Source organism: Moschus berezovskii, chromosome 8 (genome assembly GCF_049115385.1).
Source record: "Moschus berezovskii isolate FMDL1 chromosome 8, NW_MosBer_1.0, whole genome shotgun sequence".
Lineage (NCBI taxonomy): Eukaryota > Metazoa > Chordata > Mammalia > Artiodactyla > Moschidae > Moschus > Moschus berezovskii.
In genome coordinates this window covers 8,762,091-8,778,888 of record NC_142467.1, presented here as the reverse complement: position 1 = coordinate 8,778,888, position 16,798 = coordinate 8,762,091, and the positions used below count along the sequence as shown (strand labels likewise).

The window sequence follows — 16,798 nt, the reverse complement described above, 5'->3', positions numbered from 1 at the left end:
AGGCAGTGGAGGAGTATGACAACAGATTTTTTAGTATATATCCAAATTATTTTATCATTAAATGAACGTCTATTTTATAGTTGCTAAAATTTAACAAAGAAACAAACAATATCACCAGGAAAAAGAATGCCAACAAAACGAATCGTCTGTTTTCTTGGTATAAACCCCTAATGTTCTAGAAATCTCTAGAAGAGTTTTCCACACCATACCTCTAATTGATAAATTTTTAATTCCTATTTCTCTCCTTTGCAACAGTGCTATTAAGAGAGCCTGATTAACGAAAGAATTTAGGAAATTTGGTACATGTTTAGAAACAAATAGAGCCAGTTTCGTAGGGGGTCATTCTTCTATTATAGTCAGTCTGAAGATATTTGCGGAAGGCAACCATGCATATCTTTCCACATTAGCAAGAAAAGTGATGCTCTTTGCACTTATTAGCCCCCAGAAAAATCCTCTTTCTTTCACTTATTTTCAGATTTATGTAGTCCGAATTAATATTTCAATAACCCTATTCAAGAGGAACATTTGGAGCCATTCCACATGAATGTTGTATTCTTTAAACAGAAGTGCAGAACATACCCTCTCCAGGCACAGATTGCTTTTCACAGATAATGTATTCTACTTAATCATGTATAAAGGGACAAATCTGATGTACACATTTAAGGCATGGCTCTGTCTTAGCATGCGAAAGTCACCCCATCCAATAAACCTTAGAGCATTTTTGAAGAGGAAAGTGTGTAAAAACAGGGAGTACATTGCCTGTATACACTGCATCATCCTCCCAACTCAGCTAATCCAGCATTAAATGAAAAACATTTACCATGGCAACATTGATTTACAAAGGGCAAATGATGTTTCTGCAAGATTAGAGTCTTTCCTGTCGTGGATCTCAGAGGTGCACACAGTTAACACTTTAACACCCTTATTTAATAAGTTTATATAAGACTTAACTTTAATAGATTATTTTTAAATATTTTAATTAGGAAATAGAAGAATCCAAAACAGAACAACAAACTCTTAACAAAAGCTGAAGTCAAATTCAATGCAGGCAGAAAAATATCACTACAATATTTTAGTCTTTACTGATTATGGGAATAAGTTTTTCATTTTGTGGTAAGCTGTACTGAACTATGGTTAACCATTTGCTTCCAGCTGAATTATCCTTTTGCTATGAGGATGCAAATTCTGTTTACCTTACTGTTTCTACAATTGATATTGTCATAATATTTAGCTTCCCCATTTTGGATGTGTTAAAATATTGCATTCATCTCCTTAATGTATTTTTCATAAATGCTAAGGCAGTATTCACAGATATTCTACTGTTGTGGTTTCATCTACTTGCTTTGGACTTTCAAGGCAGACACAGTAGATGCAAGAAAGAAGATAGATTGGTAGCCTGGGCAAATGCAAGAAAGAAGTGATTGTAGTGAGGTCAAATAAGTTTAGAAGTTAACAAACAGTCTCTGTATTGTTTTTCTGTAGTCATCAGTTCAGTCGCTCAGTTCTCTAGTCATAACCGCTCCCTAATACAAAATGGGGAAAATTGTGCTCAAGGGTGAGGAAATTAAGTTCCTTCCCTGTTCAGAGTTGAGAGTAAAAAATTTATCTTACTCAACATGAATTCTTTGACTCTGCTAGAGGTATATACTGTTCTATCTTCTACCTAAAGTTTAGTTAATCAGCACAGTAAGCTTGGGTCTGGAAGCCCACGGGACTTTTAGTCCTTCAATCAATTGTAGCAGGACTCAGTTGAAATAAATAAGGTACTTCACACAGTTACTGCCCACAGTATTCTCTTTTCACTTCTGTTTCTGGTGACCTGAAAACCTTCTGCAATAGCCAAAGAAATTTGAAGTGCCACTGAAGCAGATAAAGGCCAAATCTAGCACTCTTTTAATGCTTCCAAGTCTGCTGCTATTGGAAGATTCCATGTCATTTATTTCCTCACTTTGCACAACATGTATTCCCCAGAATTTAAAAAAAAAAAAGTCAGTTGTCCAAAAAAAGTTGACAAATTAATCCAAGCTCGTTTTCTTGCATTTTTAAAATAAAACGTCTAAAACCTATGTATTATGGTTAAGAACTTTATAGAGGACAGAGATTTGCAGACCTGTGAATCACTATGTTAATTAAACTGAATGATCTAGAGTCTTCATTGTGATGTCAGTTCAAGAAATCATTGATTTAGAATGAGTTTTTTAAAGTACTCTATATTGGAAGCTACTAGTGAAATCCAAGAGTATTAGTGAAAATATATAAGTATTAGTAGAGTTAACTCAGGCATATGTAAAATTTTATAGAAATTTTGCTCAAATATTTAAATGTAAACAAGATTGAAATGATTTTTCCAACTCTTCCTTTTCTAAATATCTGTCTGCCAGATGGTTTTCTGAAATCGTTTTTAAAAATAAACAAAAGTTTTATAAAATAATCTAAATTTTATTATATTTTGTAGAATAATCATTGTAATACGCATGTACAGCAGTCACTATAATGTACCTAACTAACCTGTTGTGTAATGCAAATGAATAAACTAGCCTTGTTAGCCAGCCGTTATTTACAGAATTACTTTTGTGGGCCTGGGGGAGAAATCTGAATTCCATCTGAGTATTAATCACTAGAGTCCATTCCATGACTCTTCACTGAAACATCATCTCTACCTCTGTCGTTCCTTGAGAGAAAAGACTTACCTGTCTCGTTCATCGTTCTGTTCCTTGAGCCGAAAAATGATGCTGTGTTCCAATAAAGGTTATTTGATTAATTTTTTTTTTAGAAAGGAGGGAAATTATCTTCATATCAAGAATATTTCCTGTTCTGCCCCAGTATTCCTAAGTGTGTGCTTGGACACACACACACACATACACACACACACACACACACGTCCCAGTGACTGTAGTATTTTTTGTGTCTCCGCATGGATCGCGACTTAGGAGTCCCCTGCTGCCGTGCTTTTCATATGGAAGAAATAGTCTGAAGTTCAATGTTTTTATTTTAACTACTACCTAACTTTTTATTCCTGCATGATATTTTCATTTCTATCCGTGTATTTGAGATATAATTTACTTAAAAATTCACCAATTTTAAGTCTACAATTTGATGAATGCTGGCAAATAATATGCAGTTATGTAACTGCCACGAAGACATGATAAAGGACGTTTGTTTCACCCCAAACATCCCCTCATGTCCCGTCATTCCCCCGACATGCCTTTCCTCATCCCCATCCTGTATCCCCTGGCCACTGCTGATGCTTCCATCACTGGTTTAGCCTTTTATAGATATACATGTGGATGTAACACAACAGTGTGTCGTCTTTGGTGTCTGGCTTCTTTTGCTTAGCATGCTGCTTTTGAGATTCATCCACGACATTGTGTTTATCAGTAGCTCATTTTTATTGCAAGTTGTAGCTGTGGGGAAGTCTGGACTCCAGTTCAGGCAAGACTGGCCCTAGACCTTGTGCTCTTAAACCGTTCCATTATCTTATTGCTGTTTTCATTCCATGCAATTTTCTTAATCATCTCTGGTCATGCTGTTCTCCTATTCAGAAATCTTCAACAACTCCTTATTCTGATCAAATACATTTCCTAGTCCATTCTTTTTTTAATTCTCTGCCCTGTGGTCCCCATCTGAATCACTTTTCCTCTTATTTCCCGCTTTGCTTTTTTTCTGAGTTCCCTATTTTCTACCACACTCAGCCTGTTTATTATTCCCACCAATAGATGCCTTTGAATCCCCTGATGTTATTCTTTCTGCTTATTGTAACTTCTTTGCCCTACATCTTCACCTATATTTTTTTAAGTGTAATTTCCATTTTATTGTCCTTCCAGAGAAACCAATATTTCTTGCAGTCTTTGAGGACTTGGATCCTTACATGGGCTTTGGTGGAGGACGTGGGGCTGCACCCGGACATCTAAATCGGGGTGCAGGTGTTTGATCCTTCCGGGCTTCCCAAGAGCGAGTCCTGACTACATTGCTGTGAATGGCACAACTCAGGCAGTAGTGTAGTTTCACATACAGCTTGGGAAAGCACATGGGCGTCCGAAACACTCGCTTCAAAGTGTCCCTGACAGCCGCGGCCTCTGCGATGTTCCGAATGAGGACCTTCTTAATGGCCTTATCCTTGGGCCTGTGTCGGGCACAGCTGATGCAGCGAATAGGCTGCACGTGGCCGTGGCCCTTTTTGGCATGACCATTGTTCCTTCTTTTCTTGGTCATCTTGGAAGCGCGGAGGCGAGAGAGGCCTTTTGAAATCTTGCCTCATTAAAGTACAGAATCTGGGTCCCTTTCCCCCTGAACCTGACTGATCTCAGAGAGATCTGATCTAGTGCTACAATAATTTACACTATTCTTATAAACCTATTGTGTTGTCACTTGCCGTGATTAATTCTCGTGCTTTAAATCTGTCCTGCTAAAAGAAAGGCTCTCTGAAACTAATGACTGCATCTTATTCAATCTTGGTGCATATTTTTGTCAGTTAATGCTCATGCTGAGCAAACAAATAATTTCCATTGAAATGAAGCCAGCTCATACCTTTCCTACAGACATTATTTTCACAGTGTTTTATATCATGTCTTGCACATGAAAGGTACCCAGTGAATATTTGTTGATTAGTAGATCTTCCTTGAATCTGTACCTTACTATTTTCTTCTGCTCCTGGGGACACACAGGAAAGCAAGTAGGGTGATGACCCCTATGATATACTGAGGGTTGTCTGTCTAGCTAAGGCTATATCCCTAATTCCTTGCAGAGTGCCTAATAAATATTTATGAAGAATACGGTTGTGTTCTTCCATCAAGGCAAAGAGCACATTGGCAGGTACAGATTGATTTGGTAGTTAAATATCTCATCTCTTTGCTTAAAATGGTTGGAACCACATTAGACTGTTTTACTTCCTTAATGGTCTGTATTCTAGGTATCTACAATTCTTTTCATTTCTTCTTTTGCGATGTCTTCCAGATTTTTATCTTTTTGTTCTGAGCCAGTGACACTGGCTTTCTTTATTCCCTGTCCTTCTCCCTTCCTGGGTCCTTGCGTGTCCTTGCTGTGCTTGCTCTTCCCTTCCTGTTTGCCCTGGGTAACACCTTCCCAGCTTTCAGATCTCAACCTAAGCCTCGTTCTCTTGGAGAACCTTCCGTAACCATCCCCTCTGTCTCTCCTCCCGACTCCTGCCTTTCAGAGAGCTGTCATAGGTTCCACATCTCCTCCTCTGTTTCAGAATATCCTTCACAACTGCGATTTTTACCTTTGCTCATGTCGTTATTCCATTCATACCTTTCTTTCCTCGTCAGACTGAAGACTATGTAAGAGAAGGAAACACATCTGTCTTTGTTCACCGTTGTATCCTCCAGGTCTCGTCCAGGTCACTAACAGAAGCCTCAGCGTCCATTTGTGGGACAGATAGACTGTGAACGTATGGCTGGAGAATGAGTGGATTTCCACTACCACTACCCCATCAACAGTTGTTGTTGTTTAGTCCCTAAGTCATGTCTGACTCTTTTGTGACTGCATGGACTGTAGCCCACCAGGCTTCTCTTTCCATGGAATTTTCAAGGCAATAGTACTGGATCGGTTTGCCATTATCTGCCCCGGGGGTTTTTCCCAACCCAGGGATCGAACCTGTGTCTCCTGCGTTGCAGATGGATTCTTTTATTAGTGAGCCACCAGGGAAATAGCAGCCATCTCCTGGTTTGGTTCCAGACTCCACTGGCATCCCCCTCCAACTATATCCTCATTGCTTATCCTCAGTTCCATCAAAGTGTTCTTCGTAAAAGACTGCACTCATGGTTTTATGCGCCACATCTCAACTCATTCACCGTGACTGACATCACATCTAAACAGATCAAATCTACATTCTCATCACCCAAGTTCTTTTAGTATCTGGGTTAATTCAGATTTATCCAACCTCCTTTTTCAGAATTCCCTAAAATGTCACCTTTGTGCCTGTTTGTCCATTCACCAGCTTATTTCTGCTTCCACCATGCTTACTCCCCTCTCTGGGTTTTGTTCAAATGCAATTTTTCAGCTCAGGTCTTCTTCTTACCTTTGTTTAACTGACGTCTTCCCCTTTGGAGAGACTGCTTCTCTGCTCAGGGCCTCTCAGATGTTAGGAGAAGACTTGGTCACTTTGTTTTGTTTCTGAGCTTCTGTTTGATCATTTTTTAACACATGAAGAAATGTCGAAGCATTTGCATTGTATACTACGTGCTCCACTGGCCTCTCTCAGTGTACTTGGCACTCCAGCCTCCTCCGGGCGACCGACCTTTATGGGTGCCATCCATAGGCTCCCTTGCTGTCTGGCTTCTAGCAGGCTTCAGTCATTGGGAGGGACTGGCAAAGGATGGGAAAGCAGTAGGATGACATCCGAGGATTTATTTTCTTGGTTCCTTTTCTTTCTTTGCTGTTTATTTTGTTTGTTTGTCTGGCTGTGCCTGGTCATAGTGGTGGCATGTAGGATCTAGTTCCCTGACCAAGGGTGGAACTGAGACCCCCTGCTTTGAGGGCATGGAGTCTTAGCCCCTGGGCCCCCGGCTCCTTCTCTGTTGAGCAGCAGATTGACAGGGACTGCCATCCTGTCCCTCTGTCATAGCTTTGTCACCTCCTGCGGTAACAGTTACTGGGTTTGGAAACTGTCCTTCTTCTTGACTCACTCATCTTTGAGTGGTAACAGCTTGGTGCTTTATAAATCCCTAGGGTATTTCAGCCTACCTTACGTCCTTCTCTTCACCCAGCCAGCAGCTGTGTCCTTGGTTCTTTGGTTAGATGCTCCTCAGTTGCCCTCTTTATTTGCACCTTCTGTTTCCTCAGGGGATCTTGACTGATACATCTTAAACAGTAAACACGGAAAATGAATGCTTCCATTACAGAAATGATGCTGTGCCACCTGCCCTATACAGTGCCATTCACAGGAAAACAAACGGCAAGATCTGTAAAATAGGTTAAGTGTGTGCATTACCAGTGGTAAAATCTGGACATGAGTTAAAAGGTGTAAGACAAGCGTCCCCTTGTTATCTTGTCTGTATCACCCACTTCCTGCTTAATCTTGTTAGGAAAGAAGAACCTCTCAGTATTAGGCCCAGCCAAGGGACCCATCTGGGACCAGATCATCCTTTCTTTGAATTCTTATCTCTCATCTGGCCCTTCACCCAAAGCTCAGTTCAGTTCAGTCACTCCGTTGTGTCCCACTCTTTGCGACCCCATGGACTGCAGCATGCCAGGCCTCCCTGTCCATCACCAACTCCCGGAGTTTACTCAACACTTCACCATTTCCTAGTGGTGAGCTTTGTTTCCTTCATTAGATTCTAAGAAAAGAGCTTTTCCTTTCAAATTTTATGTCCTAGGAGCAAAATATACATAGAATCAGTTTGCTGGCTGTTACATTAATTGGTTGATCTGTTGGTATCAAAGATTCTTGGGGACAAACTGTATCTTCTAGTTTTAAGCATTTTAATAGAAAATTTCTAATATATACAAAATTGATGAGCTTGAATAATGCGTCCCCATGTACCCATCAGTGGTCATTCTTGTTTTATCCATAGTCCTCCCAGTGCACGCACACACACACACACACACACACTGAATTATTTTCAGATATCTTCTAGACATCATTTCATTTCATAGTACTTTGTCATGTATTTTCAAAAGGTGACTACTTCATTTTTAAATGTAATCACAATCACCATTATTATCACCATTATATCATCAAGTATCTAGTCAGCATCAAGTTTCTCTGATGGTTTATATTTTTAAATGTAGCTTTGTTTGCATCAGAATTCAAATGTGGTCTACATGGTAAATCTTAATCCTGTCTCTTTTAGGAATCTTGAGATTTCATTTGTCTCTTTTTTTTCCTTTAGGGTCCTTGTCCTAAAGGGTTTCCTGCATTCTAGGATTTGCTGACTGCATCACTCAAGTATCTTTAACATGTCCCTCTGACCTTTGTTTGCTTATACTGATACAGCCAAAGATTTGAGCAGATTTAGGTTAGGGTTTTGGGAAGAATATTTCATAGGTGATGTTATATAGTACCAACAGAAAGCGTATAATGTCTGATTGTCTTTCTTCTTACGATGTTATTCTTATTAAGTTAGGAATTGTGAGATTGATTAATCCACTGTAGAGTTACCTATCAACTTTTCATCTATGGTTTTAGCAGCCATGGATGTTTATCATTGCCTGGGTTCATTAGAAGTCACATATCATGAGTATTCTAATTCTGTCATTCCTCTGGAATTTGTTATTGGAAATATTTCTATAAAAAGAAAGCTTCCCTTGTAAACTATTTGATCACTCTTGAATTCAGTTTATATTGTTTGTAGTCCATATTCTATAAACTGCTGGACACAGAAGATCAAGTTTTCCTTTAGCATCAACTAAGGGCCACTGATTATATAAACCTAATTATACATTGATGGCATCACCAACTCGATGGACATGAGTTTGAGTGAACTCCGGGAGTTGGTGATGGACAGGGAGGCCTGGCGTGCTGTGATTGGGGTCGCAAAGAGTCAGACATGACTGAGCGACTGAACTGAACTGATACATTGATGGTAATTTAGGGTTAGTTAGTTTTTTTGTATTTATCATGCTGTACGTTTATATGAGTGTGTGTATCTGAGAAAACATAAGAAAACAAAGCTGAATTTCATTGTAAAACATTGAATTTACTTTTTTCATTTGTGTTAGGAAATTTCCAAACTGACTTAAAGAAGGATGCACTGAAGTGCTGTGTTTATGTTTATAATGTAAAATGAACTAATGACAAGTAAAAACATATTTGGAAAATGGACATTTTCAGTTTCTACAGCTATTTGGTTCATTATAATAATAAGTCCATTAACTTTATGACAGGTGTTTACCCCAGAGAGTTTCAGTGCAAAGAGAAGTCAACCTTTGTAGCATCATTCCTTGTCTTGAATTATTAATGTTGTCTCTCAGTGGAAGTTGGAAAATTACAGTGGTTACATTGGGTTCAAAAAAGCATAAATAAAATTCTTGAAGGGAAAAAATGAGTCAATGCTCTGGAGCTATTTTTGTAGAGTTAGGTCCTTTATGAAAGGTTACTAGTGATGTAGCATGGCAAAATTCAACAAACTAATTCAGCCAGCATTCGCTGCAGACCTAGTGCTAATGCCAGGTGGTCTTTGGGAATACAAACAAGAATAAGTCAGGGTTTCAGCTCTAAAACACAGTCCAATAGCAGGAGACAAACTAGCAAACAAGGAGCCTTATTGTAATGGCCTGATGTTGAAATAGATGCTTATGAAGTCAAAAGGAAAAGCAGAGAACATTCCAAAGAACATTTTTATATTTGATTATATAGTTCCTCTTAGAAGTTCAAGGCAAAGGATGCAAATCTGTTGTAATGTTTTCTTTATGAGTTGGAAGTCTAAGGAAGATGAATAAGTCACGGAATTGCTATAAGGGAGGTGGAGAGAAGCAGAATGGCTTGATCGTTATATTTAAATATATGACTTCATCCATAAACATAAGTACCCTCTGCCGGTTATACCTGTTATTCTGAAGAAAGGAGTTCAGTTTTCAGAAGGCACAGTTGCCTTTATTTAATTTAGATTTGAACTGGCTTTCCATGTCTCATTTCCCTCGAGATTGTCAGGCTTGCCGAACCGGGAATTTGTATTTTATCCATTTGTGATCCCTATATCTAAATGCCTTGTCGCATCTAGTTAAGAGGTGTAGCAGAAAATGTCTAATTGAAGATGCAGTTTTCAACCTAGTTATTTTATTAGACAGGAAGACAGGGTTCCAAATATTCTGAACCATTGCAGATTAATATGTTGAAATGGACCAAGTCACCCAAAGATGATCTACTTCTAGTTAAATTTAGAATTTTGGAGGCTTTGTTTTTGCTTTCAGTAATGTGTTTGTCAGGACATATTGGTTGCCTACCCCTCATATAACTCCTCCCTTTTTTGCTAACAGAACCCCAGTTTTGTTCCAGCATTGGCTTCCCCTTGCCCAGAAAATGAATCTTGATTAGGCTTCCCTTGCAACTGATTGGTTTAGAGATGGACATGTGACACGGTTCTGGCCATTTAGATGTGAAGGGAATTCTACTGGAGACAAAGGCCTTTGGGGAAAGTTTTGCTTTTGTAAAGGACCTTAAGGAAGAGACTCTCCCTCTGCTGGCCTTTGGGAATTGCTTTGTGAGACTATGATACTGGAAGCTGCTGTAACCATCTTGTGACCACGAGGAAAGAATTCAACAGATAGAAAGCAAGATATTGAATATGGCAAGTCTGGAAGATGGAAAGAACCTAGCTCCTTGATGATATTGTTGAGCTGCTGCATGAGATAACCATTCTTACATCTATCCTACTTCTGGACTTATTATGTGAAAGCCTCCATCTCTGTTAGCTTAAGCCATTAGTCTTCTGTCATTTGCAGATTTATTCTTAGTGATGATTAGCATCTGATTAGACCTCCTACATCTGACTGAGGTGGCATGTATTTGGTTTACTGTGGCCTTTGTGATATGTCCTAACGACTGTGTGCTCAGTTCACTCTAAGGGAAAAAGGGTTTTCTCATACGTGTTGCCATATTGCTTTCCTAAAAATCTTTGTGCCAATTTTAAGTGCCACAATAAAATGAAAAAAATTAATCATCTTTCAGGCCAAAAATTCTGCTAATAGGTGCCATGAGTACATAAAAATATTTGAGCTTTATAAGATGATTTGCATATTTTACATCTTTTCTTTTTCAAGAAACCTATCAGTCAGTCTTAACACTTTGCTGATACCAGTTATCAATGCATAACAAAAAGTAAAAATACAACTAATACATTAATTTATAAATTATTACTTGCTTATGTGTGAAGCAGTCTCAGTTTGCACTCTAATATTCAAGTATGCAAAGAAAATAGGATTTTAATTTTTAAAGTTGATCTTACCTTCTTCAGCCCCTGACTCTCTGAGTAACAAGGGAAGAAAGCCTTAATAGTATCAACTGAAGGTATCCCACTCTCTTTGGAGTCAAGACAATCTGCTCAACTTTTGATCAGGCTGTTTCCCCTCCTCCCTTTTTTATTTGTGAGGATAATACCTGAATGTACAGAAAAGGGGTGATCTTGTATGAATGGCATTGGACAGTGAGAGATCCCAAATGAACAGGGCCTATGGACTCTGTTCCTTTTATTTGTATGAGTTCTGCCACCTCATCTGTGACTATGAAATTAATTTCTCCTTAACCAGACACTTTCTTTTATCTCCTCCTCCTGCCTGGAAGGGTAGTCTGCTGTGTCATGTTTTCTCTCTGTCTTAGCTAGCATTAGCCCTATCCCGTTTCTTGGGGCCATGATAACAGAATGGCTGCTAGGGAACCAGGTGTGGTTTATTTGGAAGAGGAGTGTGAATCAGTTAGTCAGTTCATTCACTCAGTCATGTCCAACTCTTTGTGACCCCGTGGACCACAGCACGCCAGACCTCCCTGTCCGTCACCAACTCCCAGAGTTCACTCAAAATCATGTCCATTGAGTCGGTGATTCTATCCAACCATCTCATCCTCTGTTGTCCCCTTCTCCTCCTGCCTTCAATCTTTCCCAGCATCAGGGTCTTTTCCAATGAGTCAGTTCTTCACATCAGGTGGCCAAAGTATTGGAGTTTCAGCTTCAACATTAGTCCTTCCAATGAACACCTAGGACTGATCTCCTTTAGGATGGACTGGTTGGATCTCCTTGCAGTCCACGGGACTCTCAAAAGTCTTCTCCAACACCACAGTTCAAAAGCATCAATTCTTCAGTGCTCAGCTTGCTTTATAGTCCAAACTCTCATATCCATACATGACTGTAATGTCTCTGCTTTTTGCAGAGTGTGAATACAACAGTTTAATATATTAATTTCATTTTATCAGACTATCAGTCTGCTTACAAATATGGAATGCCTTGCCCAGAACTTGTAACATTTATACAGTTATGTTAAAGTCTATTGGATTGTTACTAAAACTTGCCTATTATAATATCTACTCTTTTCTAACTCTCTGAACAGTATGTACTTTCATAGTATGTGACCTCATTAGTGCTTAATACGTTTTGAGAAATTAAAATCAGTGTGTGCTAGAAGGGTACATCAAGCACTCAGATTCTCAGGTGTCTATTGACACCACTGGTCTGCAGAATAAGAGTAAATTCATAGATTGGAAATCAGCAGGCAGAGAGAGTCACTGCATGGTGGCACTACACTCTGCTGGAGCTTATATAATACCAGTATTGTTTCAAATAATTTTTCCTTATATTGTTTGATTTTGAATATTTGGCATTTTTGAAATTGACTCATTGGCTGATATTTTTTTCCATCAGCCTTTCTAAATCTTTCTCTGTTCTTTCTGTCAGTGTTCTTTTCTTCTTTCCTATTTCCCAAGTCACCCTGGGCTCTGTGACCATCACAGAAGGAGTTGGTAGGGAAACTCTGAGGCAACTCTGCTACCCACTGTCCCTGCAGGCATTTCTTTCCTGGGAGGCAGTGTAGAGGACAGCTCTGGAGGGACTGTGGGTAACTTGGATAGCGAATGTAGCTGGTGCCTTGAGAAGACCTTGGCCAGAGTCTCACAGTCATAGGCCTCATAGAGGGAGCTACAGGGAGGACCTGGGCTCCTCAAATAAATGAGGAATATTAACACACAGGAAAGTAGATGCCCATGTTGTTCAGTAGCCATCCCCAGGAGAACACTGTCAACATGGATTTTGGTTAGTGACATTATCAACAGCACCCTCCTTGAAACATTCTCTCCTTCTGACTTCTCTGATGTAATGGTGGTTTAGTCACTAAGTCATGGCCAACTCTTGCGACCCCATGGACTGTAGCCCTCCAGGCTCCTCTGTCCATGGGATTCTCCAGGAAGGAATACTGCAGTGGGTGGCCGTTGCCTTCTCCACGGGATCTTCCAGACCCAGGAACTGAACCCGGGTTTCCTGCGTGGCAGACAGCTATGATGCCTCTGTGATTTTTCTCTAAATCCCTGACTGCTCTTTCTTTTGCTGTTTCCCAGCTCCGTCCTTCTCTTTTCTGTTTTCCTCTCTCCTCTCATAGAGCAGCTTCTTTCATACCCCTGTCCAACTTACATGTCACATAAATTTATATCTCTTGACCAACCTTTCCTTCAAATTCCATTTGACCCAGCTGCTCATTTGACATTTACATGTAGGTTTTTTCAAAAGCTTCTTAAGCTTTATATGTGCAGTGACAAATTCATCATCTTCCAAACTGTTCCTCTTGCGCTTTATGTATTAATGAATGCTACCACCATTCAGCTACTCAAACCACTGTATTCAGTTACGCAAACCAGGAATCACCCTCAACACCACCGCCTTCCTTCTATTCAAATCCACTCCCAAGTCATGTCTATTTCACCTTTTGAATATCTCCAGAATCTGTCCTGTTGTTTCCTTCTCTACCATTATAATTTGTTTTCAAGCTACTATCATCAATCTTCTAAACAACTATGTAACATTTTACCAGTCTCATCTAATTAATTCTCGCCTCCATATCAGTTCCCCACAAAAAGAATTGTCATTGGCTTTCTGTTGCTGTCAAGAAAAGCAAAACAACCAGAGTCCTGAACATGGACTACAAAGTGCTGCAGCGTGTGCCACATCTACTTTTCCAGTCTAAGTTAAAACATGTCCCCCCTTTCTGTATGTCCTGGTTTGTGTTTTCTCAGCCAAGCCTAGTTTTCTCCAATTGCAGGGCCTTTGAAGATGCTGTTTCCTATTTATAGAACAGTTGCCACCTCCCTTCACTGAAGACCCTTTCCTTGGAATTCCTGGCTCTTGTAGTGACCTGCACATCTCTCATGTGTCATTTAAAACAGTACACGTATAATAATACTTATTTGTGTGATTTGTGTTTGTTATACAAGTAGCCTCCAAACTGTGGGAGGGCTGGAACCATGTGTACTTCTTTCTCACAGTTTTATGAGTTTAGCACAGTGTCTGGTTCCTGGAGTTGCTCAGCATATATATTTGTTGGACGCATGAGTAGAAGGATGGAAGAATGGATTTCTACACAGACATTAAAAGAGTTTAAAGGTTCAGTTCACTTCAGTCACTGAGTCATGTCTGACTCTTTGCGACCCCATGGACTGCAGCACGCCAGGCCTCCCTGTCCTTCACCAACTCACAGAGTTTACTCAAACTCATGTCCATTGAGTCGGTGATGCTATCCAACCATCTCATCCTCTGTTGTCCCCTTCTCCTCCTGCCTTCAATCTTTCCCAGCATCAGGGTCTTTTCAAATGAGTCAATTCTTTGCATCAGGTGCGAAAGTATTGGAGTTTCAGTTTCAGCATCAATCCTTCCAATGAACACTCCGGACTGATCTTCTTTAGGATGGACTGGTTGGATCTCCTTGCTGTCCAAGGGACTCTCGAGTCTTCTCCAGCACCACAGTTCAAAAGCATCAATTCTTCAGTGCTCAGCTTTCTTTATAGTCCAACTGTCACATCCATACATGACTACTGGAAAAGGTAGGCAAATATTAATGAGATAACTACGGCAAAATATATGAGCTGCTGCTGCTAAGTCGCTTCAGTCGTGTCCGACTCTGTGCGACCCCATAGACGGCAACCCACCAGGCTCCCCCGTCCCTGGAATTCTCCAGGCAAGAACACTGGAGTGGGTTGCCATTTCCTTCTCCAATGCATGCAAGTGAAAAGTGAAAGTGAAGTTGCTCAGTTGTGTCCGACTCTTAGCGACCCCAGGGACTGCAGCCTACCAGGCTCCTCCATCCATGGGGTTTTCCAGGCAAGAGTACTGGAGTGGGGTGCCATTTCCTTCTCCAAGATATATGAGAGCAGACCCCTAAAGAACAGAAATTGTGAATGCCACTATGGTATCTGATGGAAATTATGGATACCACTTTGGTGATTCATTTTAAACTTTAGGAGAGTAGAATACAACTCATTTAATAAATGATCTGACAGAGCCGTCCAAGTCTAGAGCTTCTTTTCCACCTCCCTCTCTTGTCCCCAGATCAGATTTAAACCACTTAGCAAGAAATCTGGTGTTGGGGGATAGTGATTGGGAAGCCCTTTTTTGTTCTGCAGCATCTCCAAACAGATTGGACAGAGTCCGTTTCCAACCATCTGTGCCGAAGGGGAGAAACATGCGGGGGAGCAGTTAGGTTGGGAAAAGGTTCAGAAAACGGACTGCTTTCGTATTACAGGAAATGTAGTGAAAAGCATGAACCACTGGCCTTAAGCTGGGGGGAGACGAGTGGTAAGGTCCGCAGCAACGCCTGTTCAGAGCAGGAGTTTCCTCTCACGTAGCCCCCCTGGCAACCAGGAAGCCAGCCAGGATGCAGCCATTGTCACCACCTGTTGTGCTTGGGAGATTAATGATAGCCCATTATTAGTGTGCTCCCTTTGCTTCCTCTTAAATGAAAGCGTGTGAGCGCTCCAAGACAGATGTTCCCCCACCAAAATATTTTTTTTTCCTTCCTCGTTTGCTTGCACAGATTTGTAATTCCCACAGAAAAGCTCTTGCCAGGAAAGAAGCTTCCATTGGAACTACTTGGCATTGAGAATCTTGTCATCATCAGCCCAGTGTGATTATAGTTTAAAAATGCAAATGGGATTCTGGGATGAATCAACTGAAGGATAAAATTCATAAGAAAAAGTGATGCTGTATAAAACCCTAATTAGGTGGCATCTGTAATATAGGTTTCAGTTCAGCCTTTCTTAAACTGTGAGTTTATTTCCAGCCAGCCAGAGAGGAAGATACATACAGAATTCAACCAATATTTATTTATAAAGCTTCCAGTATGTGTCAGGTGTTATTCTAAATACTTAGGATGCTAGCAGACATTATTACAACAAGATTGTGTTGTAGATTGTTGTGAAATTGAAAGTCGCTCAGTCGTGTCTGACTCTTTACAACCCCATGGACTATACAGTCCATGGAATTCTCCAGGCCAGATTACTGGAGTGGGTAGCCTTTCCCTTCTCCAGGGGATCTTCCCCACCCAGGGATCGAACCCAGGTCTCCTGCACTGCAGGCAGAGTCTTCCCCAGCAGAGCCACCAGGGAAGCCCTTTACAACAAGACTGTATTGTAGATTGAGACAAACATCCAAAAAGTTGCTGAGGATGGAGCATAGCTTAGATGGTAAGGAACAAAGTAGAGAATTTTGGAAAGCACTCTCTTTTTAGTCATTTGGGAGTGTTTTAACATAAAGTCTGGTTATTCTGCCAGAGCCTAATAAGTAGAGGACATATATCTTTTTTATATGGTAAGAGAAAGACATTAGGAAAAGGAAAATTAGAATAGACTTCATTCAAAAGTGAAAGTTTAAGGAATTTTATCTGTAATTAAGTGTCTTTAAATTCTGATGTCAGATTTTTTAAGCCTGAATTTTTGACACCAAAAATATTATACTTGCTTTGTCCACTTTTCTTTTGCCCGAGCTTTCTTTTATTCTAGGAAAACGTTGAAAGTACAAACACCACTGAGTCAATTGCTTTGGGAAATAGAAGTTTGATTCTAGTATCTGTATCAATTAAAAAGAGGCTTTGAAAAGTATTTTCCAATTGCTTTCTCTTTCTCTCGTAACCAAAATTCTTATCTAACAGGCCTGATCACTTTCTGTACTTTGCTCTTGTTGGTCTGACAGCCCTGGTGTCAGCCCCTGAGGTTTTCTCTACTACTTTGCAGAATTCAAGCATTTTGAACGCTAATAGGTACTGTATAAAAATGTAGGGCTTTATGGGTCCTATGGGGCTTGTCTCGGTCCGATTTAAACTGTGCATGGTCTGAGTTAGGAGGGATACTACCTACTCTGCATAATCACTCTAA

The 16,798-nt window shown here is 40.2% G+C and overlaps 1 protein-coding gene and 1 pseudogene across 11 annotated transcripts in view; one reads left to right on the top strand and one right to left on the bottom strand.

Moving 5' to 3' along the window:
- The window catches only part of PAM (peptidylglycine alpha-amidating monooxygenase), a 174,931-nt gene that overhangs the window by 13,816 nt on the left and 144,317 nt on the right, over positions 1 to 16,798 (top strand). The gene's annotated exons all lie outside the window — the stretch shown is intronic.
- On the bottom strand, positions 3,865 to 4,212 carry LOC129558557 (small ribosomal subunit protein eS26 pseudogene; annotated as a pseudogene).